At 42.0% G+C, this 27,658-nt stretch overlaps 1 protein-coding gene and 1 long non-coding RNA gene across 12 annotated transcripts in view; one reads left to right on the top strand and one right to left on the bottom strand.

Annotated features, from left to right (window-relative positions):
- Positions 1-1,216: 1,216 nt before the first annotated feature.
- Positions 1,217-16,278, bottom strand: LOC132534276 (uncharacterized). The gene is made up of 4 exons (XR_009546000.1): positions 16,193-16,278; positions 4,369-4,469; positions 2,260-2,531; positions 1,217-1,516 (listed from the first exon to the last, which is right to left on the bottom strand). It is a non-coding gene; the product is annotated as an uncharacterized LOC132534276 (long non-coding RNA).
- A 1,103-nt stretch (positions 16,279-17,381) lies between these two features.
- The window catches only part of GTDC1 (glycosyltransferase like domain containing 1), a 450,095-nt gene continuing 439,818 nt past the window's right edge, over positions 17,382-27,658 (top strand). For 7 of the 11 annotated variants that reach the window (XR_009545998.1, XR_009545999.1, XM_060178077.1 and 4 more), the window contains exon 1: positions 17,387-17,506. The gene's annotated coding sequence lies outside the window, so the exon portion shown is untranslated. Of the gene's footprint in view, positions 17,507-27,658 lie in introns of all 11 variants that reach the window. The other 4 variants (XM_060178081.1, XM_060178082.1, XM_060178084.1 and 1 more) reach the window with 3 other exon arrangements.

The following is a 27,658-nucleotide window of genomic DNA, read 5'->3' as shown; positions in this document are numbered from 1 at the left end:
TCCAGATTCAAAGGAGGTCTCGAAACTTGACATCAGGCTCAACCTGACGCTGTTGACTGGCTACGGAAGAAGGGCAAACGCTAGAAGAAGAAGAAGTGGACTATTCACGTTTTCAACTACTGAAGGCTTACTTGGAATTCATAAGAAATGTCTAGTTGCTCCCTAGACTTGCTCCCAAGAATCCAGGAGGAGCTTCTTTCTTACAACAAAACTGTTTGAAAGGGAGTTTCCAGGGCCATAGAAGCAGAAAGAAAATTGTGTTTCTAAGAACTGGGGACTGTGGTCAGGACAGTTCTAACCTGGCAGAGAACACAACTTCATCTGTGAGGTTCTGGGCTTGAGACCAGGCACAAAATGGAGGTGCTGACAGAGTTCCATGGCCAGTAGAGCGATAGTGCAGTGGTGTTTTTGCTTTCTCTGTATCTGTCGCTCCCCCCTTTTTCTTCTCAAAGAAACAAAGACTAGAAAAGAAAAGGAAAAAAAAGTGGAGTCTGCTAGGCAGTGGTATCCTGTGTGCATGAACCCCTAAGTTCATTCCCCAGATCTTTACAAAAAATAAAGAACCCTGACTGGAAGCGACAAATTTCATTTCTCCTCAAGTCCATTGGTCAGAATTAATTATGCTCCCTGTCTCACAACACAAGAGAGACTGAAAGAAGTAAACTCTCCCCATAATGTTTGAAAACATTCTTACCACATCTTATCACTCCAAGTACAATCTATATTAAGAGGTAAACAAGGTGAATGATAACTCTTCTAGAAATCTTTCTGAAGCATTGTCACATATAAAAGTCAAGGAGGAGGGGTCAGGTGGTGGCACACCTGGTTGAGAGCACATGTCACAATGCACAAGGACCCAGGTTCAAGCCCATAGTCCACACCTGCGGGGGAAAGCTTTGCAAGTGGTTGAGCAGGGCTGCAGGTGTCTCTCTGTCTCTGTCTCCCTCTTCCCTCTTGATTTCTGGCTGTCTCTATCCAATAAGTATATAAAGATAATAAGATTTTTAAAAAATCATGGGGGGAGATTTTTGAAGTGCATATTTCTTATTTCTTGTATAAAATTCAGTTTTTCAGGGTTAAGGGGGACTAGCACATTGAAAGATCTTCTTTTGGCTGAGGAGACAGCTTAATGGACAGCAAAGAGACTTTTTATTTTTTTATTGATTTAATAATAATCGACAAGACTGTAGGATAAGAGGAGTACAATTGTACACATTTCCCACCCTCAGAGTTCTGCATCTCATCCCCTCTATTGTAGACTTTTCTATTTATTTATTTATTCCTCTGGGAGTATGGGCCCAGGATCATTATGGGGTATAGATGATGAAATTCTGGCTTCTATAATTGCTTCCCCCACTGAAAATGGGTGTCGGCAGGTTGATCCATACTCCCAGCCTGTTTCTATCTTTCCCTAGTGGGGTAGAGCTCTGGAGAGGTGAGGTTCCAGGACATATTGGTGAGGTCATCTGTCCAGGGAAGTCAGGTTGGCATCATGGTAGCATCTATAACTTTGTGGCTGAAAAAGCATTAAGATATAAAGCAGAATAAATTGTTTAATAATTACGAACCTAAAGGTAAGAGTATAGCAGATGAAATTTGGGGTCTCCATTTTGGAAAAAGCTAGTAGGTCTATTTTAGGTATATTCCAAGGGGCCCATGACTTCACTTATTTTTTGCCTGAGCACAATAGCTAACATGCAGGTGGACCAGAGATGCTGTCTAGGGAGATAGTGTCAGGGTTGGAAATAGGACTAGAAAGCTGGATGACAGAAGAGAGTAGCTTCCAAATATGGGAAAAGTATCTAAATATCAGCAAAGAGATTTTTTTTTTTCTCTCCAGAGTTATTGCTGGGGCTCAGTGCCTGCACCACAAATCCACTGCTCCTAGAGGCTATTTTTTTCCCTTTTGTTGCCCTGTTGTTTCATAGTTGTTGTGGTTATTATTGTTGTTGTTATTGACTTCATTGTTGTTGGATAGGACAGAGAGAAATGGAGAGAGGAGGGAAAGACAGAGAGGGGGAGAGAAAGATACACACCTGCAGACCAGCTTCACCGCCTGTGAAGCAACCCCCCTGCAGGTAGGGAGCCGGGGGCTCGAACCGGGATCCTTAAGCCAGTCCTTGCGCTTCATGCACCACGTGCGCTTAACCCTCTGCGCTACTGCCCAACTCCCCCCTCCCTCTTTTTTTTCTCCTTTATTTTATTTGATAGACAGAAATTGAGAAGGGAGAGGGAAATAGAGGAGAGAGAAAGACATACCTGCAGCATTGCTTCATTGCTCATGAAGCTTCCTCCTATAGTTGAGGACTGGAGGCTTGAACTTCTGTCCTTATATATAATAACATCACCCAGCTTCCTGGGCTCCTTATTTTCTCAAGTTTTTTTTTTTTTTTTTTTTTTGCCAATTGCTCTTATACTTGGAGAAAAAGCAGGAATGGAAAGCATCATGTTTGCTTCTCTCAAAGCGCTACAATAGCATCTTTCTTTTTTTCTTAAATTGCTACTGAGACTTCATTTCACCAGTTGTTATTCTTTGGAGAAAGAACGAGAATAATACAGTTAGATGATGATATGGGTAATTTTAAGTGTAAGCATGCACAAAATCTTTGAGAAAGCCAGGTTGTGATATTCATTCTTATTTTAGAATTGCCCCTGTTAATATCTCCTCAATAAACAGGTGCATACACTTTCCCAAGCTGTCACTGTTGTCTATTTAGCCTGCATGTTTCAAAATCTGATGGATGATACCCAACCAGCTTGAAACTTGACTTTCAGAAACTAGAGCCTTGAAGTTTTAATGAGACCTTCTTAAAGTGTAGTCCAATGAATTTATTAGAATAGAAGCCTATCTCTCAAAGATACTATAAGAGTATCACATTTGTATGTTAATTTCAGTTCAACAAATAGGAAAAAAACGATTATGAGTAATAGCTCTCAGCTTTCAGATAGTTCTTTTCATGTTCAAAGGGCTTGACAAACATTAATTAAATCACTGGCAGTCAAATTAGATAAATATGTTCTCTGTATGTGCCATAACAGTACCTTCCATACACAGTCTTCTAAATCACACCACTGCAGTTCAAACACTTCTTTACCATCTGAACTTGGATGGCTGACACTGATTCTAAGCAACAGATAATTACTGGAAGGGCTAATCAGGAGAGATTATGCAAACTTTCTTTGTTTTTAAACAAAATCATGAGTTTATCCTTGATAAAAGGTACAGAACGAACCACAGTGGAAAATGTTTCTGTCTCTAGGCTGGAGAATAAAAATGATAAAGTAAATCCCTTTGCATTATAGTATTGGACTAACTAAATTCTAAATTCTAATTTAAAGAGATCTTTTCAACAGAGTCCATTCTATGCTTTCCAGGTTACTGATGTTTTTGGCCTTTTTTTTTTTAATCGACAAAAATCAAGGTTTTCAGGCTAAATATGATATTGATTTCAGCGATATGGTAATTGTTCATTAATGCTAGAAATCCTTGGTCACTACTAACTTGAGAAGCCCTCGGGCCAGCAAATTAAACATAGTAAATTTCGTGATTATTTTTAGAATAACTTACACTTATTTTTCGTTCCTTGAATTTAATGAAGTCTTCCAAGCCATCCCACGAGATTAACGGTTCCCAATGGACACAAAATGAAGTATATTCCAAAAGGAAAAAAAAAAAAAGAGTGCTAGCAGGATTTATTATTCTTTTCAATAACACTTAGCAAATTAACACACTCTACCCACCTACATCATACAACTGGAAGAAGGCATGCACATACATGTAGAGACACAATTTAGCCAGTCAGGGTTGGCTCCCATATGTGCTCTAACTACATAGCTACAAATGGAGAGGATAAAAAAAAAAAAAAAAAAGAATGGCGAGGACTTAAATTTCTTTTTTCACACTCACTGCCAAACTAGTCAAATCTATTTCCAGGGAAGAATAGAACTTGTTAATTGTCTGGCAGTTTGCTGAACAAAGGAATTTCTAGTTCAATCAAGGTGTTTTATTTTTTTCCTTTTGTTTGCTTGTTGTTGATAGACTTTGCAAAAGTATCACAGTCACAATCATGGTAGTTGGCCATATGTACCACAAAGAATGTTTTTGTTTGTTCGTTTTAAATAAAAGTATTACCTGTAAGCCTAAAATTTGTGTGATCATCTTTTTTAGCATTGAAAACATGAAATCCTCTGAGCTCATATAGAAAGGTAGGAGGCGCAGCCAAGGGGACTTAGTCCAGAGAAGTGGTGCTACACCAGCGTTAGTATTTCTACTCTTACAATTTCCTGTTTGTCCAGGCTGGGGGTATGCATTGACCTGCCAAAACCCATGTCCAGCAGAGAAGCAATTACAGAAGCCAGAGCTCCTACCTTTTGTATCCCCCAAAATAATTTTGATCTATACTCCCAGTGAGGTAGAAGTAATAGAAGGAAGAGGGTAAGGAGGCTCAGAACTCCAGCTCCATCAGGACCTGTAAAGAGAGAAGACAAAAAGGGAGGGATTGGGGAATCAGGACTCTGGTGATGGGAGTGGTGTGGAATTATACCCCTGTTGATATGCAATTTTATAAATCATATTAAATCACTAATCAAATTTAGAAAAAAAATTCTCCCAATGAGGAGTGAGTTCTTTTTAGAATTTGGGATCAGCCCTTGATTTCTTTGTACATCTTGTGATGTCTAAGAAGAAATTTTCATTGATTTATAGCAACAAGAGTTTGCTATAGGAACTCAAATAAAGGTATTAAAAAGCTGGATACAAAAAAAAAAAACAACTTTTTTTCCAGGAGTAAGTGCAATTTACTCTGATTATGCTTGGAGTCAGGGATCATTGATGTGATGGATCCTGATCCTTGATTCAGACAAGCATATATGTATCTAGGTACAAATTTGTACTTTCTTTAATATAGAGTAGAGGCAAACAATGACCAGGTTGAGAATGTTTAACTGGGTAGTCCAGGAGGTGGCACAATGGATAAAGCATTGGATTCTCAAGCATGAGGTCTCAAGTTCGATCTCCAGCAGCACATGTACCAGAGTGATATCTGGTTCTTTCTCTCTCTCTCCTCCTATCTTTCTCATTAATAGATAAACTCTCTTTTAAAAATGTTTAAATGGATTTAAAATTCAATAGTGTCTCAAATATGAATGACTTTGTAATACGCACATGCTTTGCAAACCTGGAGTTGTTCTGATTCTTGCATTTACAGTTCACTGCCTCCTTTTCCTGACATATCACCACATTCTATGGAAGTGCTTCCTGGAAGTTATACATGGCATCTTTGCTGTTATTATATTAGACTTAAAAAAAACAAATAACTGTGCTTGTTAACTAAAATATTATTAATAATATCTTTTCATAACAACAACAACAATAATAACTACAACAATAAAACAAAGGCAACAAAAGGGAATAAATAAATAAATATTTTAAGAAATAATAATATCTTTTCACCAAATGGTAACCAAACTGTCTCTTGGAGCTTGTTGAGAACTAAAATGGCTGGGGGCACAGAACTTTGGGGGAGGGTGGGGTGTGAACCATGTATAAGTGTGAAATTATTCCTACTAAAGTCTTACAATGGTGTAAAATTCTCTTGAATCACTGATAAAAATTAGTAATAATGATTTTTAAAAACCAACATTTTTGACCTATCAGTGGCTGTAACAAGGATTTATAGTGCTTTGCTTTAAAGAATTCTAAAAAAAAAAAATCCTGAAAAAGAATATTGGGTCTTAGCTAATTTGAAGGGGTGTCTGTAGCACTGCTCACTGCTTAGCTCTGGCTTATGGTGGTGTGGGGGGATGGGACATTGGAACCTGAGGCGGGAGAGTCTCTTTGCATAACCATTATGCTATTTCCACCATGCTTATTTTTTGTTTGTTTATTGGGGGCTGGGCTTGAACCTGGATTGTACCTAAAGTAAAGCTGTGTACTATCCAAGTGAGCTATCTCCCTTCCCCCATTCCCCAGTCTACTCCACCAAAAAAACCAACAAAACACACACACACACACACACACACACACACACACTATGCTTGCTCAGGGATTAGGGGTGGTTCACACAACAGAAATTCTTGCCTGAAGCATCAGAAATCTCAGGTTCAATCCCTCACCATAAACCAGAGTTGAGTACTGTCCCAGAGCCCCACTTCCCCAGAACCCCACCCCACTAGGGAAAGAGAGAGGCAGAGTATTTATCACTTGCCAACGCCCTTGTTCAGCGGGAACCCGGTGGCTGAAAAGAGAGTTAACATACAAAGCCAAACAAATTGTTGAAGAATCATGGACCCAAAGGTTGGAATAGTGGAGATGAAGTGTTGGGGGGTACTCACTGCAAACTCTAGTGTACTACTGCTTTCAGGTATATATTTGTCCTAGTTTATGGATACGTGTGAACATATGCTCTATCTCCTGGAACCTGGTCTATATCTAGGTTTTGGGACTTTGTTAGGAAGTGAACCACCTGGGATGGAATTAGAGAATACTATGAAAGGAAAGGTCTCACCTGAGTGATGAAGCTGAAGGATTGTCGTTCCACACCTGAAGTCTCTGGACACTGCCAATGTGTCCTGGAGCTCCGCTTCCCCAGAGACTCACCCTACTAGGGAAAGAGAGAGGCAGACTGGGAGTATGGACCGACCAGTCAATGCCCATGTTCAGCGGGGAAGCAATTACAGAAGCCAGACCTTCCACCTTCTGCAACCCACAACAACCCTGGGTCCATGCTCCCAGAGGGATAGAGAATTGTTGGTATGCTTCTAAGACCCCTTCTGTTTCATTGGTTTGATCCCCGCTGCTTAACACTGTATTCTATTTACATAACCACTGTTAACTAAGCACTACCCTGCCTGCAGGGCATTGGTTTAATCCCCATTGGTTCACGATGTCTTTTTGCTCCACCCCCTCTAGTAGTACACCCTGATTTGCACCAGTCACTTTTCGCTCCACCCTCTCTACCTCACATCCTGTTTACACCCTACTTGGCAAGTACATATATAAGGACAGGATTGTGATTATAGTTAGTTAGTTTAGCTTGGCTTAGATTGTGCTGCGTTCCACGTGAATAAAGAGATACTGCTTTCCAGTTCAGCCATGAGTCCCTGGTCGTCTGTCTCCCACCTGTGAAGCTAAGCCCAGCAGAGAATGGGAAAGCTATTGGGGAGGGGATGGGATATGGAGATTGGGTGGCAGGAATTGTGTGGAGTTGTACCCCCCCATCCTATGATTTTGTTAATGTCTCCTTGCTTAAATAAATTTAAAAAAAAACAGGAAAGCTATCAGGGGAGGGGTGGGATACGGAGTTCTGGAGGTGGGAACTGTGTGGAGTTGTAACCCCCCCATCCTATGTTTTTTTGTCTATGTTTCCTTTTTTAAATTTTTAATTTTTTTTAGGTTTTATTTATTTATTCCCTTTTGTTGCCCTGGTTGTTTTATTGTTGTAGTTTTTATTGATGTCATTGTTGTTGGATAGGACAGAGAGAAATCGAGAGAGGCGGGGAAGACAGAGAGGGGGAGAGAAAGATAGACACCTGCAGACCTGCTTTACCGCCTGTGAAGCGACTCCCCTGCAGGTGGGGAGCCGGGGCGGGAACCCGGATCCTTATGCCAGTCCTTGTGCTTTGCGCCACCTGCGCTTAACCCACTGCACTACCACCCACCTCCCCAGTGTTTCCTTTTATAAATAAAATACAAATTATATATATACATACACACATACATATAGTAGTAAAGGAGCTGGATGGTGACACACCTGGTTGAGTGCACATGTTACGATGCACAAGGACCCATGGTTGAGCTCCCACCCCTACTAGCAGGAGGAAAGTTTTGTAAGTGGTGAAGCAGTGCTGCGGGTGTCTCTTCTTTCCCTCTCTATTTCCCCCTCCTCTCTCAATGTCTCACTGTCTCTATCCAATAAATAAGTATTTTTTTAAAAGAAAAATCTATCAGTTAAAATGTAAGTCTAAGATTATAGTAAACCACTTCTGAAACTGACAAGACTGTTAGAAATTGTCACGTTATCTAGTGTTTCTGTGATGTTTCTATCTACCCCTATCCTCTCGGTTTCTGGATGTCTCTATCCAATAAATAAATAAATATATTAATAGTAATAATAAAGTAAAAGTATATATATCATGACATTGCTGCAGTTGATACTAACCCCAGTCAATATACTATGTACCATCTGTCATAAATCCTCGAAGAATCTTAATGTCTTTGACATTTTTGAGTTACTTGTTAACCTTGCTGCCAATCTAGTTCACCTCACGTGACATGCCCAGATAATCGCTCAGGTTTCCATCTGTTCTTCCAGGTTCTCATCTCTCCTACTAATCTAAAATGCAGAAGTGACTAATCCCCCAAATATTCATTGTTTAATCTGACCTCCAAATTCCTCTTTACCTACAAGCATTTACTTCCCCTGCTTCTTCTTCACTTCCCTCCTGGTTTTACACACTCCACAAACACGTGACCATTTGTAGTCTCCAACACGCTAAGCCTGACCCCTCTGCAAGGCTCTGTAATATTTTAATGTCTCGGCTGGAAGTATGGATCGAACTGCCAAGGCCCATGTTCAGTGGGGAAGCAATTACAGAAGCCAGACCTTCCACCTTCTGCATCCCACAATGACCTTGGGTCCATACTCTCAGAGGGATAAAGAATAAGAAAGCTATCAGGGGAGGGGATGGGATACGGAGTTCTGGTGGTGGAAACTGTGTGGAGTTGTACTTCTCTTATCCTATAGTCTTGTCAGTGTTTCCATTTTATAAATACAAATAAAAATAAAATTTTTGATCTGTCTCTACTGTTCTCCAATTGTCCCTTGACTGGTCATTTCTCTCATTTAAGTCATTGTTGAAATGTTTCTCAGAAAGTCTACCATCCTTTTCCGACATTCATTTTGATACGTTCGCATTTGATCTTCTTCAGAACACTTACTACTATTTTTCAATTAATTAATTAATGAAAAAATTAATTCCAATAGAATTGGAGCCTCTACTATGCATGGTTTCACTTCTCCATGTGCTTCTTCTTTATTTTTTCTTAACCACAGCACTATTCAGCTCTGGTTTTTGGTGGTGCATGCCAGGGATTGAACTTGGGGCTCCTGATGTCTCAGGCATGAAAATCTGCTGCACTGACCATTATGCTTGTGCTGCTTCCTCCCTCCACCAGAATCTGCTTTTGTTTTGTTTTTCCATTTAGTGGTACAGACTAAGAGAACGGAGGAGGGAGAGAAACCAAAGCACTAAAGCCTCCTCCTGTATCGTCGCACGTCCCACGTGTCAGGGCTGCGCACTGGACGAGTGTGCAATACTGCCTGGTGCGCTGTCTCTCTGTCCTCACTCACTACTATTTGACACATGTGCATTTATAACTCTCTGTCTCTCCTAACTGGCATGCATGCTACATGGGAGCAGGAGTTTTCTGTTCTACTAGAACAGTGCTTTAGAACTAGAACAGTGCTTGGGAGTTGGGCGGTAGCCCAGCGGGTTAAGTGCACCTGGCACAAAGCGCAAAGACCTGAGTAAGGATCCCAGTTCAAGCCTCCCATTCCCCACCTGCAGGGGAGTCGCTTCACAGGTGGAGAAGCAGGTCTGCAGGTGTCTAATCTTTCTCTCCCCCTCTCTGTCTTCTCCTCCTTTCTCTATTTCTCTCTGTCCTATCCAACAACGACGACATCAATAACAACAACAGTAATAACTACAAAAGGGAAAATAAATAAATATTTTTTAAAAAGTACTAGAACAGTGCTCATTGAGTAATGAAAACTTGGATGTCGAACACTATAGACAATGTTCTTCCTAATCCATGCAAGCCTATTCCCCCTATATTTTCCTTCCTTCTTTCCTCCTTCCTACCTTCCTTCCTTCCTTCCATCCTTCCTTCCTTCCTTCCATCTTTATTTATTGGATAGAGACAGCCAGAAACAGAGAAGGAAGGGGAAGATAGAGAGGGAGAGAGACAGAGACACCTGCGACACTGCTTCACCACTCATGAAACTTTCTCCGCTGCAGGTGGGGACTGGGGACTCGAACCTGGGTCCTTGTGCATTGTAACATGTGTGCTCAACCAGGTATGCCACCACTGGACCCCTCCCCATATATTTCTGTATATGTACTCGCACTTCACAGTCCATGCAGGTTGCTCTCACTGTCCATGGATCTTCCTCCACTATGTCAGGTACACTAGCTTTTTTTTTCCCTAGCCAGATCATAAACTTATGAAAGGCGTAAGCAGCCCCTTTCCTACTTTTTCAGCCCTCGAGGCACAGAGAGTACAAAGCAGCATTTGGTATGTATTTAACAAATACTTATTGATTTAGTTCCAACTGCAACATTATATACAGCACCACTGAGCACTTTTATATCAGCAGGGCTGAAACAGAAATAAAAATAGGACAACTATAAAACATAAGCATAAGACCCATGACAGGGCTAGAGTTCTCTTTTTTTATCTGCTGATTCAATTTGAGTTGTAAACTAGTTTTCTGGAATGAGAATGTGATGTATGGGTGGGTATACCTCAGAAAAATCTCTTACTCTTTCCTGTAGAAGTTGAGAGGTTATTGCTTTTGAGTGCTGATCATCTTTCAAGTTTCAAGGTGCTAAGTTCTCTCTCTCTATATATATACATCTATATACATACATAAATACATATATATATATATTACTGATTGTATCTTAATTCTAAGGTCGTCTTGGACTTCTGACTAGTCTTTGATCCCTGTACATGCTCACTGAATCTGACTTTTTTCTGTTGTTTTTTTTAATTAATTAATTTTTAAATATAATTTTTAAGCTTTATTTATTTATTGGATAGGGACAGCTGGAAATCAAGAGGGAAGGGGATAATAGAGAAGGAGAGAGACAGAGAGACACCTGCAACACTGCTTCGCCACTTGCAAAGCTTCCCCCTGCAGGTGGAGACTGGGGGCATGAACCTGAGTCCCTGCATGTTGTAGCATCTGCACTCAATCAGGTGCACCACGCTAGAAGAAGAAGGCGCATCACCACCTGGCCCCTGTATTTTTATTTTTTAATTAAAAAAAAAAATTTTTAAATATTTATTTATTTTCCCTTTTTGTTGCCCATGTTGTTTTTCATTGTTGTTGTAGTTTTAAAAATTTTTTTATATATATTTATTTGCTCTTTTGTTGCCCTTGTTGTAGTAGTTATTATTGATGTTGTTGGATAGGACAGACAGAAATGGAGAGAGAAGGGGAGACAGAGGCAGGGAGAGAAAGATAGATACCTGTAGACCTGCTTCACTGCTTATGAAGTGACTCCCCTGCAGGTGGGGAGTCAGGGGCTTGAACCGGGACCCTTCGATGGTCCTTGTGCTTCGTGCTATGTGTGCTTAAACTGCTGAGCTACCGCCCGACTCCCTGTATTTTTATTTTTTAATGCCAGAGCAAAGCTCAGCTCAGGCTTTTGGTGGTGCAGGGGATCCAACATGTGACTTTGTGTTGGGCCTTAAAGCCAGCCCCTCTGCTCTGCTTACACAATCATTGTTTTGCCTAAAAGATCCTCACCACCAAGTTATCCCCTCAGGGTATTGCTAATTCAGTTAAAACCATTGCAACATTTGCTAAGGATGCTTCAGTCTTCCCAACATGCCTTTTGCCTCTCTCCACCCCCTTTCCTAGCCAATCCCATCCAGACTTGCCACTTCTGGAATTCTCCCATAAAAGCCTCTCCTGCTTCTGCTTTCGCTCTTTTCACTTCTGCATCCTGACCCGGAGAAGGGCTGGTGTGTATAGTGGGAGGCGGCTATTTTGCTAGCTCCGCGGGAGGCAGACATTTTGCTAGTTCCATGTGGCCTAAACCGTCCGTCTGAATAAAGATTTGCCTTCCGCTCTGCCAGGAGTTCCCGGACTCTTCTCTCTCCCCTTTGATGCAACCCGACATCCATGACGGAACCCAACACTTTGGAGTGTCTGGCATGAGAGGCTGTTTAAATAAATATTATACTATATACCCCTGCCCAATACAAGTCTTTTTCTTAGAGGCATTTAAATCTGACATTTCTTTCTAATTTTCTTTCTTAAATTCCACTTGCTACATCAGAACCTGGAAAGGTTATACAAGGTTATACACTCCTATCTCAGCTTCATTTCTCTGCCCATGCCAAGGCATCTCTTATTAGATCAAATCTTACTTCCTCATACTCAAAGTCAGGACTTCTGGTAATGATACTACTCAATTACTTTAGGTAAGGTGTTTTTTTTTTTTTTTTTTTTAATAATTCCTAGAATGAATCCCAGGTGTTTTTTTTTGTTTGTTTGTGTTTTTTTTTTAGAATAGGACAGAGAGAAATTGAGAGAGGAGTGGAAGATAGAGAGGGGAAAGTCAGACACACCCTCAGACCTGCTTCACTGCTTGTGAAGTGACCCCCTGCAGGTAAGGAGCTGGAGGCTTGAACCAGTATCCTGGAGTGGGTCCTTGCACTTCATACTATGTGCACTTAATCTGGTGTGCTACCATCAGGCCCCAGCCCCAAGCTTTAATTTATCTGATTTCATAACTCTTCTCCATTCTAGGCTTGCTTACGTTCTTCGTAGTGCCTTTATTCAAGTAACTTCCTATATCATTTATCTAGAAACCAATCCAATTTTCACATTTCCTTTAGGAGCACTCCCATAGTTTACACAGATATTTTTCCAGCTTAAGCTTTGTAATTTACAGCAGAATCTTTCATTACTAATGTCAAGTTATTCATTATTTGGTGTTTTATAATCTGTGTTCCTGGTAAAGTTGCAATTTCCATTTTTAAAGAATGTTTGTTGAGGGGCTGACTGGTGGCTCACTTGGTAGAGGGTGCACCTTAACGCATACAAGGACCCTGATTCAAGCTCCTGGCTCAATCTGTGGCCCCCACCTGCAGGAAGGAAGCTTCAGAAGCAGGGGAGCATTTTTACAGATGTTTCTCCTGCTGTCTCTATCTCTCTGTCTCTCTCCATCTTTTTGTGACTTTTTTATTTAATTAAATTAATTAATAAATTATTATTTTTTTACCAGAGCACTGCTCAGCTCTGGCTTATGGTGATGTGGGGGATTGAACCTGGGACTTTGGAGCTTCAGGCATGAGAGTCCCTTTGTATCACCATTATACTACCTACCCCCACCCTCTCCATCTATTTTTGTTTTGCACTCTTTACCCCCTCCAAAAAAAAGAAAAAGAAAAGAAAAAAGACAGAAGGTGGGAAACAGGCATTGGGATCAGTGGAATTGTGCAGGCAGGTAATCATGGCGACAAAAAATTATGTGTGTGTGTGTGTGACAGACACACACACACACACACACACACACACACACCCCTGAGTACTGTTCAGCTTTGGCATATGGTAGTGGCATTGGGGAATGAATCTAGATTCTCGGTTCTCAAGCATGCAAGTCCTGTGCTCTGTGACAGTGCACTGTCTCCCTGACCCTACTTGACTAATGTAATTAAAATTTTATTTACTATTATCTCTAAAAATTAATTTATTTAATTGCATAGAGACAGAGAGAAGTTGAAAGGAGAGGAGGGGGTAGAAAGGGAGAGAGAAAAATAGACACCTGCAGATCTGCTTCATTCCACCTGCAGGTGGGGACTTGAACCTGGGTCCTTGTGCATAGTAAGTAACTTGTACTCTACCAGATGTGCCACCACCTGGCCCCTCTAATGTATTTTTTGTTTTGTTTTGTTTTCTAATGATAGGAACTTCATCATCATTTAGTTCTTATAATCATGCACTACTCTTGTCAACATCAAGAGAAAATGTGTTTGATTGGGATAGGATTCCAGAGGCCTAGTCAGAACTCTTTGATTTAAGAAGAACCTTGAGTGAGTTTGTACAAAAGGAATCCTTGAAACCCAGGGGGCTAAAATGGCCTCTTATTATCTTTCTGGTTGCTGCCAAGAGTCAACTCATGTATCACTTAGGCCAGGAAAGGGAAAGATGCAAAGTCATGGAGCTCTGCTGTGGACTAGTTTTATATAACTGGTATCTCTGAGGCCACATGTTAACAAGTAGCCAAGATAGGAGATCTGAGTTTGAATTTGACTTTATTTCCAATTATTTTGCATAATATTGTGCAAGCAACCTTCTCTGAGCTTCACTTATTCCTCTGTAAGTGAAAAGACTCCAGATGTTATTAAGGACTAGATGATTCAATTATAAAATTATATGATTCTTTCCCCCACAGCAATGAAATGGAAGTCACAGTCTTTGGAGTTTTTCTTTCTTTCTTTTTTCTTTCTTTCTTCCTTCCTTTTTTTTTTTTTTAATTTACTTGGTCTGGGGGATTGAGTTACCACTTCCATGTAGAGTTAGTAACCCTCACTTTCAGTTTTCAGCATTTACACATTTCTGTTTCCCAATTTGTGCTAAAGTGGATGGACAGATGGTTTATTAGGCTTTTCAAATGCTTGTTCAATTCAGCAACGGTTTTAAACTTTTAAAGTCCACATAGAGCCTGGATTTTGTTTAGAATGGAAGCAAGTTTTAACTCTTTAATCTAAGGATGATAATGCTTATTCACATAATTAAAAAAAAAACTTGTAAATTGAACTCCAATACCCAATCTTTTTAAAAATATGCTCCTTTTTTAAGTTTTACTTATTTATTTTGAACAGAGACAGAGAAATTGAGAGGGAAGGGGAGATAAAGGAGGAAAGAAACACTGGAACTTGAACCTACGACCTTGCACACGCTAGCTCTACCAGCTGTGACTGCCTGCCCCTCTCCGTGTGTCTTTCTCTCTTTCTTTTTTATAGGCATATTAAATTTTTTAAAAAATTACTTATTGTATAGAGACAGCCAGAAAACCAGAGGGAAGGGGATGATAGGGAGAGAAAGAGAGACCTACAATACAACTTCACCACCCACAAAGCTTTCCCCCTGCAGGTGAGGACTGGGGGCTTGAACCTGGGTCCTTGCGTATTGTAACATGCGATCAACCAGGTGGGCCACCACCCAACCCCCTGTGTATGTTTCTTTATTCACTCCCATATCATAGTTAAGTAGCAGTTTTAAAAATGAAGTGATCAAAAAAAAAAAAGTGATCAGACTTTGTACATCTTGTTCTGCCTTCACCTGACTCATTTAACCCATGAACAACTTCCAAATACAAAACCCTTAATTCAGAATCATAGAAATATAAAGATGAAAGGGACAAATTCTTCAAATCTAAACAAGCAAAAAAGAGAGCCCTTAAATACCCTGGTGCTTTTTCTAGTAAGTATTTACAAGTAAAATAATCTAAACCGAATTTAGATTGCAGAGGTTAAAAAAAAATAAAAACAATCCCAAATCGGTGAGTTGTGAGCTCTAATGGAAAAATGTGTGCTGTGAAATGTATATCAATTATATCATGACTGCATAAAGTACAGATGAAACTACTACTGTCTTTACTTTTGTGATGGTCAGTGGACGATTCTCTTCTTGGAAGAGGAAACGTGAATATGCAATCGCTCAGCACCCTGGAGTGTTCAGGACGCGCAAAATGCAGGTAAAGGGAAGCGTGAGCCTGTGAGAAGGCATCCGAGGGAAATGAGGGCGCGCCAACTAGCACAGCAGGTTGAGGTGCGGGGGTGAGAACCAGGTTAAGTAAGCCCCGCGGCCCTGAGGCTCCAGCAGGATCTGGCTCCAGGGTCTGCAGCCTTGGATCCCCAAGAAAACTGCAGGAGGAAGCAAAGTCCGGCCGAATGAGGAGTGCAGACCTTCCAGAAGCAAAGAGAGGTGCCCCTGCGAGCTTAGAACGAGACCGATGGGTTGGGGAGAATTATCAAAAACTGAAGGGGAGGACTGGGGTGTCGAGGAGACGGCCAAGGAGTAAGGAAGCGGAAAGAGAAGCCGGGCCGTGCAGCCCTAGGGCCCGGCCGGCTGGAAGCGTGCGCGCAGGCACTGCAGCGGGTGGCCGGGACCAGCGGCGGGGCCGCGAGGGGGCGGAGCCGGCGGCGCGTGGGCGGGACTAGGGGCGGGGCCTGTGCTCGACGCGCCCGGAGGCCGAGGCGGCCGCGGGCCGGGAGGGGCTGCGGCGGCCGCGGGGGAGGGGCGCGGCGTCAGCGCGTCGCCGGCTGGGCCGCGCCGGTGGCCAGGAGGGAGAGACAAGGAGGAGGAGGAGGAGGAGGAGGAGGTGAGTAGGCTCCGGGCTGGGGAGCCGCGCGGGCTGGCGGGGAGGCGGGGAGCGCGGCCCCTCCCCTCACCTCCTCGGCGCCCGCCTCGCGGGGCCGCGCGGCACGGAGTTCCCAGAGGGGCCGCGGCGGCGGCGGCGGCGGCGGCGGCGGCGACGCGGGGAGCTGGGGCCGGGGGTGGGGGTGGGGGGGGCGGAGTCCTTGGCCGCGCGGGCGGCGCGCTTCCCGGGCGCACGCGCCGCGCTCCCCGCGCTCGGGGCTCCTGCAGTCAGGCCGCCGCCTCTCCGTCCCCCGCCCGCTCCGCCAGCCCTGTGCTGAGGTCACGATCCGGGCCGCTGTTCGCGGGCGGGCGCGGGGAGGACGAAGGCCGCTTCCCCCGGGCGGGCCGGAGCAGACGGAGGACGCACAGCCGCGCCCTGTCCTGCCCGCCGCTGCCCCGCGTCGGCACCGTGGTCGCCGCGCTCGTCCTGCCCGGCGCCCGCCTGTCGCCCCCGGGTCGCGGAGCCCCGCGCCCGCGCTCTGCCCGTCCGCCCGCCCCCGGCCTCCGCTGCCCAGTTGTTGTGAGCGGGAGCCGGCCCCGCGTTTCCGGGAAGGGAAGGTTTCCCTGCAGTTTCTCTTGTAAATCCAACTTTGTGCCCACCGCGAAGTTTGCAAACCATCCATGAACCTCGAGTCCCGAGTTTTGTCTTTTAAAAGAGAGAAAAGAAAAAAAAAGAAAAAAGAAAAAACACCCCCCCCTTCTTTTCCTCTTAGCGAATGCCACTTGCCGAGGCTTCTGAGAACTGCACTATATGAGATGATTTTTTTCTTTAAAAGATCAAACTGCCACACGGGCGCCTAGAGATAGTGAGAGAGGGGAGGTTCAAAGAGAAGGCTTTATACTTTTTTTTTTTTTTTTTTTTTTAACCTGTGTCACACTTGGAAATGGAAAACGTGAGGACGGTGGCTTTCCACGGTGGGTTGAGGGTTGCAGGGTTGCAGAGCTCGGCCCCGGCCCTCGCCTCGCTCTCTGCACTCACCCCCACACCCCCCTGCATTTTACAGCTCGGCACAGTGGTCAGGTTAAGGAGCTGCGAAAGCCAAGTTGGGTATAATTCAATAGAGACAGTTTATTGAATGCTATTAACCTGCTTAACCTTAAGCTAAAGCGTGGCAGGAGTTTCACGTAGGCACCCCCACACCAAGTACAATATTGAATTTTAATTAGAGCAACCGGGGGCTGATGTGGAATAGATTCTCCGCAGTTCCCACTCCCTTTTATGATAACACTTTTTCTTAGGACGTTATATTACATCTGATGAAACAGTTTGAGTCGAGGATTAGAGGAGGACTCGAGGATTAATACTTTCTGAAACTTTCTCTGAGGAACTTGAACACACTGAATAGGTAATCTCAACTATCCTACAGAGATGAGTAGGAAACTGAATGCTACAGCATTACAGCATTGTGAGAAGATGGCCTTTTACTTCCATTTTGGCATTGCAATATATATTTTTTTCTTAGCAATATTTTTTTTCTTAGCAATATTCTTTTTAGAATATTTTGATTCATTTATTATTGCACAGACAGAAATTGAGAAGGGAGGGGGAGATTAGGAGAGAGATGGAGACACCTGCAGCATCGTGAAGCTTTCCCCCTGCAGGTGGGGGGAGGGGGACCAGGGGCGTGAACCTGGGTCTTTGTGCATTGTGATGTGTGCGCTCAACCAGATGCACCACCGCCTGGCCCTGGCATTGTAAGATTTTTATTTTGTCTTCACCAGGGTTTCACATTAAGGTGCTACTCCTCCACTTGATACCTGCTCCCCCGCCCCCCAGAGAGACAGAGGGAGAGACACCACAGATGTTTCCTCCAGTGCAGTACAGGTACTCCTGGCCAAACAGCTGTACTCTCCAGTTGAGCTATCTTGCCAGCCTTGAAACATTTTAATCTTATGGGCCACACAAAAATAAATAATTTTCTACACGTAAGGGGTATTAGCTATGCAATCCAGCACCATTATTTTACAGAGAGAAGCAAAGAAAGTTTATTTATTTATTTTAAATTTGTATGTGTGAGAGAGAGAGGGGAGAACCAGACCACTACTTTGGCACATTTCAGAGATCAGACTTGAAAAGTCCGAGGCTTAATCGGTTGTCCACCTCCCAGGCCATGCAAGGAAAAAAAAATTTTTTTTAAACAGATATTTGCCAGGAACTGAATAGAACAATTTTACTTGCTTAGCATTGAAGTCAAACCTCTCCAAAGTAATTATGTTAAACAGAACTATGCCATAATTTGTTCTGATGGTGGTTGTCTCTAAGAAAGTCAAGTTACATCTATGGCCATACTTCCCTGAATACATGTTAAAAAGTCAAAGCACTACATTTTCTTTCCTCTTTCTGTTTTGAGTGTATACCCTAGTTTGTGACCAGATACAAATTATTTTTAGTTAGGACGTCTCTATACTTTCTTTTTTTTTAATTTTTTAAAAAATATTTTATTTATTCCCTTTGTTGCCCTTGTTGTTTTATTGTTGTTGTCACTGTTGGAGAGGACAGAGAGAAATGGAGAGAGGTGGGGAAGACAGAGAGAGAGGGGAGAGAAAGACAGACACCTGCAGACCTGCTTCACCGCCTGTGAAGCGACTCCCCTGCAGGTGGGGAGCCGGGGCCTCGCACCGGGATCCTTATGCCGGTCCTTGTGCTTTGCACCACCTGCGCTTAACCCGCTGTGCTACAGTCCGACTCCCGTCTCTATACTTTCTAACAATTGAAACTTCTTTCCAGTTAACAAACTGGAATTTAGTAATTATTTTCAATTTGAGAATGTTTATTCATAGTCTTGATTCGGGTAGTCTGTGACAACCCCAGAAGATTGGAATATCAGGAGTCTTTTAGAGTTTTGATGGATGTATCCTTGATAGGAGGGAGAGGCCCTGTGCACACCTAGAAGTTGGATTGAACATTCCATATTCCATCATCACTTTTCTTAGTGGGGCCAAATGGCAGAAGTACTGATAAGCTTCACCAAACTTAAGAAGGTGGTAGAGTGCCTGGAAGTCATGAATCACGATACTGTAAACTTGTAATGACTCATTTCTGTATTTTGTGTTGGATTACTTGCTTTGTCTGGCCAACTTCCAATAGATAGCAGGTATCAAATATTTTGAGAAAAATTGGGGTAAGAATCTTTTGAGAATTTCGTTAACGTAATGGGCAAAGGACACCATTTTATTTTTATTTTTATTTTATTTATTTTTATTTTATTTTTAATATTCCCTTTAGTTTTTGTTGCTCTTGTTTTATTGTTGTAGTTATTATTGTTGTTGTTATTCATGTCGTTGTGTTGGATAGGACAGAGAGAAATGGAGAGAGGAGGGGAAGACACAGAGGGGGAGAGAAAGACAGACACCTGCAGACCTGCTTCACCACCTGTGAAGGGACCTGCCTGCAGGTGGGGAGCCGGGGGCTCGAACTGGGATCTTTACGCAGGTCCTTGAGCTTTGCACCTCGTGCGCTTAACTCACTGCGCTACCACCCGAATCCCTATTTTAAAAATTTTTTTATGGAATACCTCATTTGAGCTAAAATAATACAAATTCTCCGCTGGCGAGAACTTTCACATATAAAAATTAAATAACCCTATTACTGATTTTAGTACCTTGATTTCACTTGAAGAGAATATTTTTCCCGCATATACACCTTTAACAAATTTAGATGATCTTAGCAAGCTGCTCTGAAATGATACTTAAAAAAAAAAAAAGCAATCTTCATCTGTACTTTATATGTCACACTTCATGTTGGATGTGCTCAAAGAAAAAAAAAATCACGGTCATTGTAGGCTTATCTGTTTTCTTCAGTAGAACAATGTGTTTATTTTAAAAAGTTACTTGCTGAAAATTTTCAAACATTTCTTTTGGAAAGTACCAACACTCTTCCCTTTGAATAGCCTTGGCAAAGAGTGTTTCAGCAAATACAAGACTTTTTTCCATAAAGTGATTCTTACGTGGTGATGTAAAGTCATGAAATAGCTGTCTTTCCAGGGGTGTATTTGACTACATCCATTCTCCCTCCCCCTTCGGTTGCTATTATTAAAAGCAGCTATTCAGTAGAGTAGAAGGGGAACATGTTGTTGATATTTATAGAGAGCAAATAATTTCACGCATCATTCATTTTATGTCGATTCCAGTCTGCAGTCCACCTGACCTATCTACTGCCACATATGTTCCTTCCACCTATTTCTTGTCCTCAGGATGTGGAGTTCTAGTCCTCTGAGCACCTGAACGCCTATTGCTCTGCTCACAGAGGTGTATTTCAGTGTCTCCTTGGCATATTCTCTGACAGCAATTCTTGTTTTGAAGCACTTTTACTTACCAAGAATTTAAAGAATATGGTATAAAAGTCTTTAATGAAGTGTTTGTGATGTGGTTCAGGAGGTGGCACAGTGGGTAAAGATTGGACTCTCAAGCACGAGGTTCTGAGTTCAATCCCTGGTAGCACATGTACCAGAATGATGTCTGGTTCTTTCTCTCTCTCCTCCTTTCTCATTAATAAATAAAATATTTTTTAAAAGTGTTTATGAAACCACCAGAATATTTCCTATAGCTTTAGGTGGAATAATGCTATCGAATCAGACAGTAAGAAATAGTAAAGATATCCAATCCTTTCCCCCTACACTTCAAGGTGTGATAATCGAGTCCCTCAAACATATTTGATATTTGATCCTTGCACCAGTCCATACGCTTAACTCCCTGTGCTACTGCCCAGCCCCCTATTTTTGAATGTCTGTTTGTAAATCCAGCTGGAGAAGCAGTTCTGTAGCTGTTGTTCAGCAAGTGTTTTAAATATCTATAGAGTTAATGTGTTTCTTGTGTGCTCCCCGCCCCATCAGTACTTCTCAGCTCTGGCTTAATGGTAGTGCTGGGGTTTGAACCCAAGAGACTTTTGTTACCTCAGGCATGAAAGACCCTTTGCATAACCATTGTGCTATCTCCCTAGCCCTTATATTCTAGATATCTTAGGAAGCTGGAATCTTGTTGCAAGCCAGCTTAAGAATTCTGAAACTTGGGGTCGGGCGGTGGCGCAGTGGGTTAAGCGCATGTGGCGCAAAGTGCAAGGACGGCGTAAGGATCCTGGTTCGAGTCCCTGGCTCCCCACCTGCAGGGGCCTTCACAGGCGGTGAAGCAGGTCTGCAGGTGTCTGTCCTTCTCTCCCCCTCTCTGTCTTCCCCTCCTCTCTGCATTTCTCTCTGTCCTGTCCAACATTGAACAACATCAACAATGGCAATAATAGTGACCACAACGAGGCTACAACAAAAGGGGGAAGAAATGGCCTCCAGGAGCGGTGGATTCATGGTGCAGGCGCTGAGCCCAGCAATAACCCTGGAGGAAAAAAAAAAAAAAAAGAATTCTGAAACTTGACCATCTCCGGTTTCTTGTCATCTTCCATATGCCTGCATGCAGCTGGGACTTAGTCTTCATAGGTGGATGGCCAGGATCCTTTCTGAGTCAGATTCCTCTCTCATCTTCCCAGCTGAGCCACTTAGTGATTTTTATCCAATTCTTATGGTAGGTAGTCATTTTTAACTATTTGATATTCTGACCTAGCCTTCTCTCAGGTTTATACTTTCCTTTGACCAAGTATCTGGTGCCCTTCCCCATAGAGTCATGTGTTCATTACCTGTTTTTCCTTTAGACTGTCTGGATCCTGAGTGTTGAAACAGAACCTGAGCTTCTCTTTGTGCTATCCTCTGCACTCAGTGTAGTGACTGGTACATAGCAAGTGATAAATATTAATTAGGTAGAAATGTATCCCAACATTAAAGTAGTCATCAAATATGGGAAATCGGTATTCGTCTAGAAACTGCAAAGCCATACACGAAGTTTAGACTTTTCATCGCTGTTAATAGTAAAGAGGTTCTGTGTGTTTTAAATTCCAAGCCTGTCTCTGTAAAATAAGTTAACATCAATCACCTGGCAAGGAATTTAAGAAAAGATATAACGTGTTCACCAGGTATCAATAGGTGTTGTATATTTCAGTTTTTCTTGAGTTTGATTAATATCAGTATATGTCTATTTCTTATGTATAGAAGTTTTATGGCTTAATAAAGAAGTGAATTTAATGGCCCCCATGTTGGTTCATTAGTAATTACATACTAAAGAGCAGATTCTCATTAGAAGGTCCTTAAATGCCTGCTCATAAAAAAAAGATAGACCCTCCTAGATTTTGTACTTCATACAATTCCAGTTATTGTATTTGAGGCAAGTCATCAAGACTCTTTAGTGGTGGAAGCCTTTAATTTGGTTTCAGTACAGTAGTCATGTATTGGACACTGAAATTACCACATCTTTAACAAGTAATGCAAATACTGTGTATTAAAAAGGTAATGACCATAACTTTCTTGTAGAATTTGGTGTGCTACTTTTTTAAGAAGGACTTTTGGATTAAATTTTCTGTGAAGGCCAAACTCATACTTTTTAATGGTAGTAGTGTATATGAGTAGTAGTCTGTGTAGAGAAGGGGGGGAGTTAGTGGTGATTTTTGTAGTGGTTGTTTTTAAGTGGACTGTTTCCTAATTATGTTGAAGTATTCACTTACAAATTCTGGACGGGAAAACCTCAATTATCTGAATGAAATGAGGTCCATGAAATTAATTCAGACGTGTGTGTGTGTGTGTGTGTGTGTGTGTGTGTGTGTGTGTGTGTAATCCATAGTGTAAATGGTGCATTTCAAAGGGCCTGACCTCAGTCATGGGTCTTCCCCCAACCTCTATGTACTTTTATTAGATTGGGATTCTTCTTTGGTCATGTTAGGACCCATTGGTGGGAGTCAGTAAAATTTTCACTGTAGTTTTTTTGTTTTATTTTGTTTCCTTTGCCACAGAGGGAATCCAGCATGTGGTATTTTGTGACAAGTATAACGGCTCATCTCTAGCCTGTACTGCCCATCCTTTTAGGTGGTATTCCATAGCCTTCCATTTTGTCACCTTCCTGTCCACTGTGTGTGTGTGTGGGGGGGGGGGGCTCCTTAAAAATCAAGTTAAACTGAAATTGCAGCCCCACTCTTCTGTCCAACTTAAAGATGTTTATAGCTAACTGAGTTCCATTAAGGGTCAGTGGAGCTGAAAAAAAAAACAAACCCCGTGATTTCTTCCTGCCCCTCGCCATTCAGCAGCATCTTGTAAGCCCTTAAGACAGAAACCAAAACTGGAGATGGAACTTTTTTTATTTTATTTTATTTTTTTCATTATTTTCCCTTTTGTTGCCCTTGTTGTTTTTGTTGTAGTTTTTATTGTTGCTGCTGTTGACATCGCCATTGTTGGATAGGACAGAGAGAAATGGAGAGAGGAGGGAAAGACAGAGAGGGGGAGAGAAAGATAGACACCTGCAGACCTGCTTGACTGCCTGTGAAGCAACAACTCCCCTGCAGGTGGGGAGCCGGGACTTGAACCGGGATCCATATGCCGGTTCTTGCGCTTTGTGTCCTGTGGGCTTAACCCGCACATCATTTTTTTTTTTTTTAATCCTGTTTCAGCTTGCTTTTTTACCTCTTGGTCTTAGAGATAAAAGATGATTTATATCCTGCTTACCTTGGGTAGAGTGGATATGACGTCAGCAAGCTCTCTATGCTGACCTTGGGAGCCAGTTCCTAGGTCATACACAGGCTGTGTGATTGAAGAATGCAGGCTTCAGGGTCAGTCCAAACTGATCTGGACTGTCTTTTATGCACAGCATGTCTTCAGGGTAACGCTAGCTACTTATCTGGGTGTCAGATTTCTTGTTTATTTTGTTTATTTTATTTGAGGATAATATCGCTTGGGTGCTTTGAATGTGTTTTTTTTAAAAGAGTACTCGTGGATGCATTGACTGGTAGTATGGAGAGAAGTGTTTAATAATATGAACTAATGAGCCATCTTCCTCGACCATAGAATATTTTGATTTTTAATTTTATTTTCATTCAAACACTTAAGATTGTAAGATGACAGTGTTATAGTTGTACACCATACCCAGCATAACGATAGGCACGTCACAAAATCTTAGAGACAGGTTTGACTATTTCTTCCTCGCCTTTTTATTTCTTTTCTTTTTTTTTTTTTACAAGTTCTTGTATTTCAGTTCTCTGTATTCCAGTATGAGATAAATTATCTGGCAGTTGTCTAAGCTTAATCACTTTTAGTCCCATCTGTTTTGTCCTGAAGGATATTACATATATGATATCATGGTTTTTTAATTCTGCTGAAAGTCGAATAGATCCCATCACTGAGTACATATATCCCATAACTTCTTTTTCCAGTCATTTACCAAAAAGGTGTTTAGGTTGTTTCCACAGCTTGGGGATTGTGAATAATGCAACTATGAATATAGGGGTGTGCTTACATCCCTTTGAACTAGTATCTCCATGTCCTTTAGAGATTTGCTGAGGAGTAGCATTGCTGGTCTTTTTAAAAATTTTTAAAAATTATTTATTTTTTATATTTCCCCCCCTTTTGTTGCCCTTGTTGTTTATTGTCATTATTGTGGTTGTTGTTATTGCCATCATTATTGTTGGATAGGACAGAGAGATGGAGAGAGGAGGGGAAGACAGAGAGGAGGAAAGACAGACACCTGCAGACCTGCTTCACCGCCTGTGAAATTACCCCCCCCACCCCCGCAGGTGGGGAGCCAGGGGCTTTCAACTGGAATCCTTACACCGGTCTTTGCACTTCATGCCATCTAAGCTTAACCCGCTGTGCCACCGCCCAGCTCCTGGCATTGCTGGTCTTAAGGAATTTCTGTTTTCATTCATTTGAAGACACTCTGTTATAGCATTTTCCACAGGGGCTGCACCAGTTTGCTTTTTCTACACATCAGCGTAAGAAGAGTTCCTCCCTTCCCATCCTTGTTAACACTTAACCATTTCCTGTTTTGTTGATGGAGGCCATTCTTACAGGTCTGAAGTGGAATCTCAGTGTGGTTTTCATTTGTATTTCTGTAATGATAAGTGAAGTGGAGCTGTTCTTCATGAGTGTAGGCCATATGCATATCAACTTTAGAAAACTATCTATTCATATCTTTTACCCACCTCTCTATTGGGTTATTTGGCTGCTTGCTGAGCTGTATGGTTTCTTATTTATTTATTTATTTATTCCCTTTTGTTGCCCTTGTTGTTTTATTGTTGTAGTTATTATTATTGTTGTCGTCGTTGTTGGATAGGACAGAGAGAAATAGAGAGAGGAGGGGAAGACAGAGAGGGGGAGAGAAAGACAGACACCTACAGACCTGCTTCACCACCTGTGAAGCGACTCCCCTGCAGGTGGGGAGCCGGGCGCTCGAATCGGGATCCTTGCTCCGATCCCTGCGCTTTGCGGCACGTGCCGTGTGCTACCACCCGACTCCCTGATTTTTTTTTTTTTAAGAATTTATTTATTTATTCATGAGAAAAGAGGAGGAGAGAAAGAACCAGACATCACTGTGGTACATGTGCTGCTGCGGATCGAACTCAGGACCTCATGGTTGATAACTAGTGCTTTATCCACTGCCCTACTTCCCAGACCGACTCCCTGGTTTCTTTATAGATGTTTAGTGTCCATTGCTTCTCAGATGTGTGGTACTCAAATGCCTTCTTCCAATCAGTGTGTTGCCTGTTTCTTTTGATGTCTAGCTTTTTATATAACTTGATTGTAATCTCATGTATTTAATCTTGATTCAGTGTTTCCTTCAGTGTTGAGTCTACAAATACATTTTGATCTTCATGTCCTAAAGTGTTTTACCAATGTTTTCTATGTATTTTATAGTTTCTAGTTTAATATCTAGGTCCATTTTAAGTTAATTTTGTTGTATGGTCTTAAGTGACCTACTTTCATTTTCTTCATTTGGTTGTCCAGTTTTTGCCAACCCATCTGTTGAAGAGACCTTCCTTTCTTCATTGAATAGTATTGTTCTGGGGGGGAGTAGATAGCATAAGAGACTCTCATACCTGAGGCTCCTAAGTCCCAGGTTCAATCCTGCACCACCATAAGCCAGAGCTGAGCAGTGCTCTGATTAAAAAAAGAAAAAAGAAAAAAACGCATTGTTCCTTTTGTCATATATTAGGCATCTGTATACGTATGGGATTATTTCTAAGCTTTCCATTTTGTTCCATTTGTCTCAATGCTTGCTTTTGCTACCATACCATATTGTTCTAACTAGTATTGTTTTGTAGTTCTTCCATTTGCTTCTGTCATTCTTTGTTTCTTTTAACAATACATCAGTTGTTTTACAAAGATGTAGGCTTGGCCCCTTAGTATAAATTTTTCTAAATGAAGGTCTTGCTCAACTGACTTCAAAACTCTGTAAGACTTCTGTAGCTCTAGTTTCATATACAAAAGTCATACTGATGTATGGTGTAGAGAGTGAGTGTGTGCTTGTGGGAGTAAAACAGACTTTGATTTGTATATAGACATTCAACACTTGGGTAACCTTGGAGTGGGTACTTTCCTTTTTGATTAAAACTTTTGTTCTGTAAGATGGGTAGTATGAATACAGAGGCTAATAATGGGTAAGAAAATAATAAAGAGTGGGGCCAGTCAGTGGTGCATCTGGTTAAGCACACTGCAGTGGATGAGGACCCAGGTTCAGGCCCCTGGTCACTACCTGCAGGGAGGGGGAAAGTTTCACAAGTGGTGAAGTAGAGCTGTAGGTTTCTCTCTGCACCACCACCGAGGGCCCATGTCTAGTCATATTTGGCACAGGAGCCTGTGTAACCTCTGCATCCCTGTCAGCCTGAGCTCACATTCTATGGTCACAGCTAGGAACATTCTATGCTGCGTTCATTTCAGAACTAGTCTTCCTTGAGTGGCAGAGGAAGTTGATCCAGCCTTCATGTGGAGAGTGGGGTAGGGTAGTCCCTACCGTTACTGTTCGACATTGAGGGCAAGGTCCTGTGGAGGCTCACAAGAGGGTTTATGATGTTGTTCCTGATGGAAGTGACCAGTGATGGTGGAGAGAGGGATCTGTTAGAGGTCTAGATCTATCCTATCTATGTGGGAACTCCAGGATTCCCTGATTAGAGCCCTGGATGATGGGGTCTGGCCCCCTTTCATACAGGTGTTTAGTGTATTTCCTATGTTGGGGAATTTACTGCGAATTTGGGGATCATAACCTAGCATTCATGCCTTTCACTAATGTTATAATTCTCAGTTTGTAATGTACAAATCTGTGGTGGTCTCCTCGATCTTTTAGGGGGTCTATGAGGTTAAAACTATTTTCGTAGAGCTAGCTTTTTGCCTTTTCTGCAGCTTTGGCACTTTCCTTGGTGGTGCAAAGGCAGTGGGGATAAAACTGTGGACATTTGAATAGTCATTAAGTTTTACTGGCACCAAACTACTAGTAATTCTTACATTCTTCACAGTAAGAAAAAACAAAAACAGCAATTTTACTTAGAGATTCCTTTTATGAAACAATAACCATCATTTATTTAGTTCTGTCTTGATCCTTGAGAATACTTTGTTTTAACTTTCTGTGTGAAATAAGCAAAAATAAACCGAAATAAGCAAAAACTCTTCTGCTACATATGATTATCTCAAGGAAAACCCTGTGTA

The sequence above is a fragment of the Erinaceus europaeus genome, chromosome 18, assembly GCF_950295315.1.
Source record: "Erinaceus europaeus chromosome 18, mEriEur2.1, whole genome shotgun sequence".
NCBI classification, from domain to species: domain Eukaryota; kingdom Metazoa; phylum Chordata; class Mammalia; order Eulipotyphla; family Erinaceidae; genus Erinaceus; species Erinaceus europaeus.
Note: the sequence above shows the minus strand (reverse complement) of the source record. Positions and strands in the feature narration are given on the sequence as shown.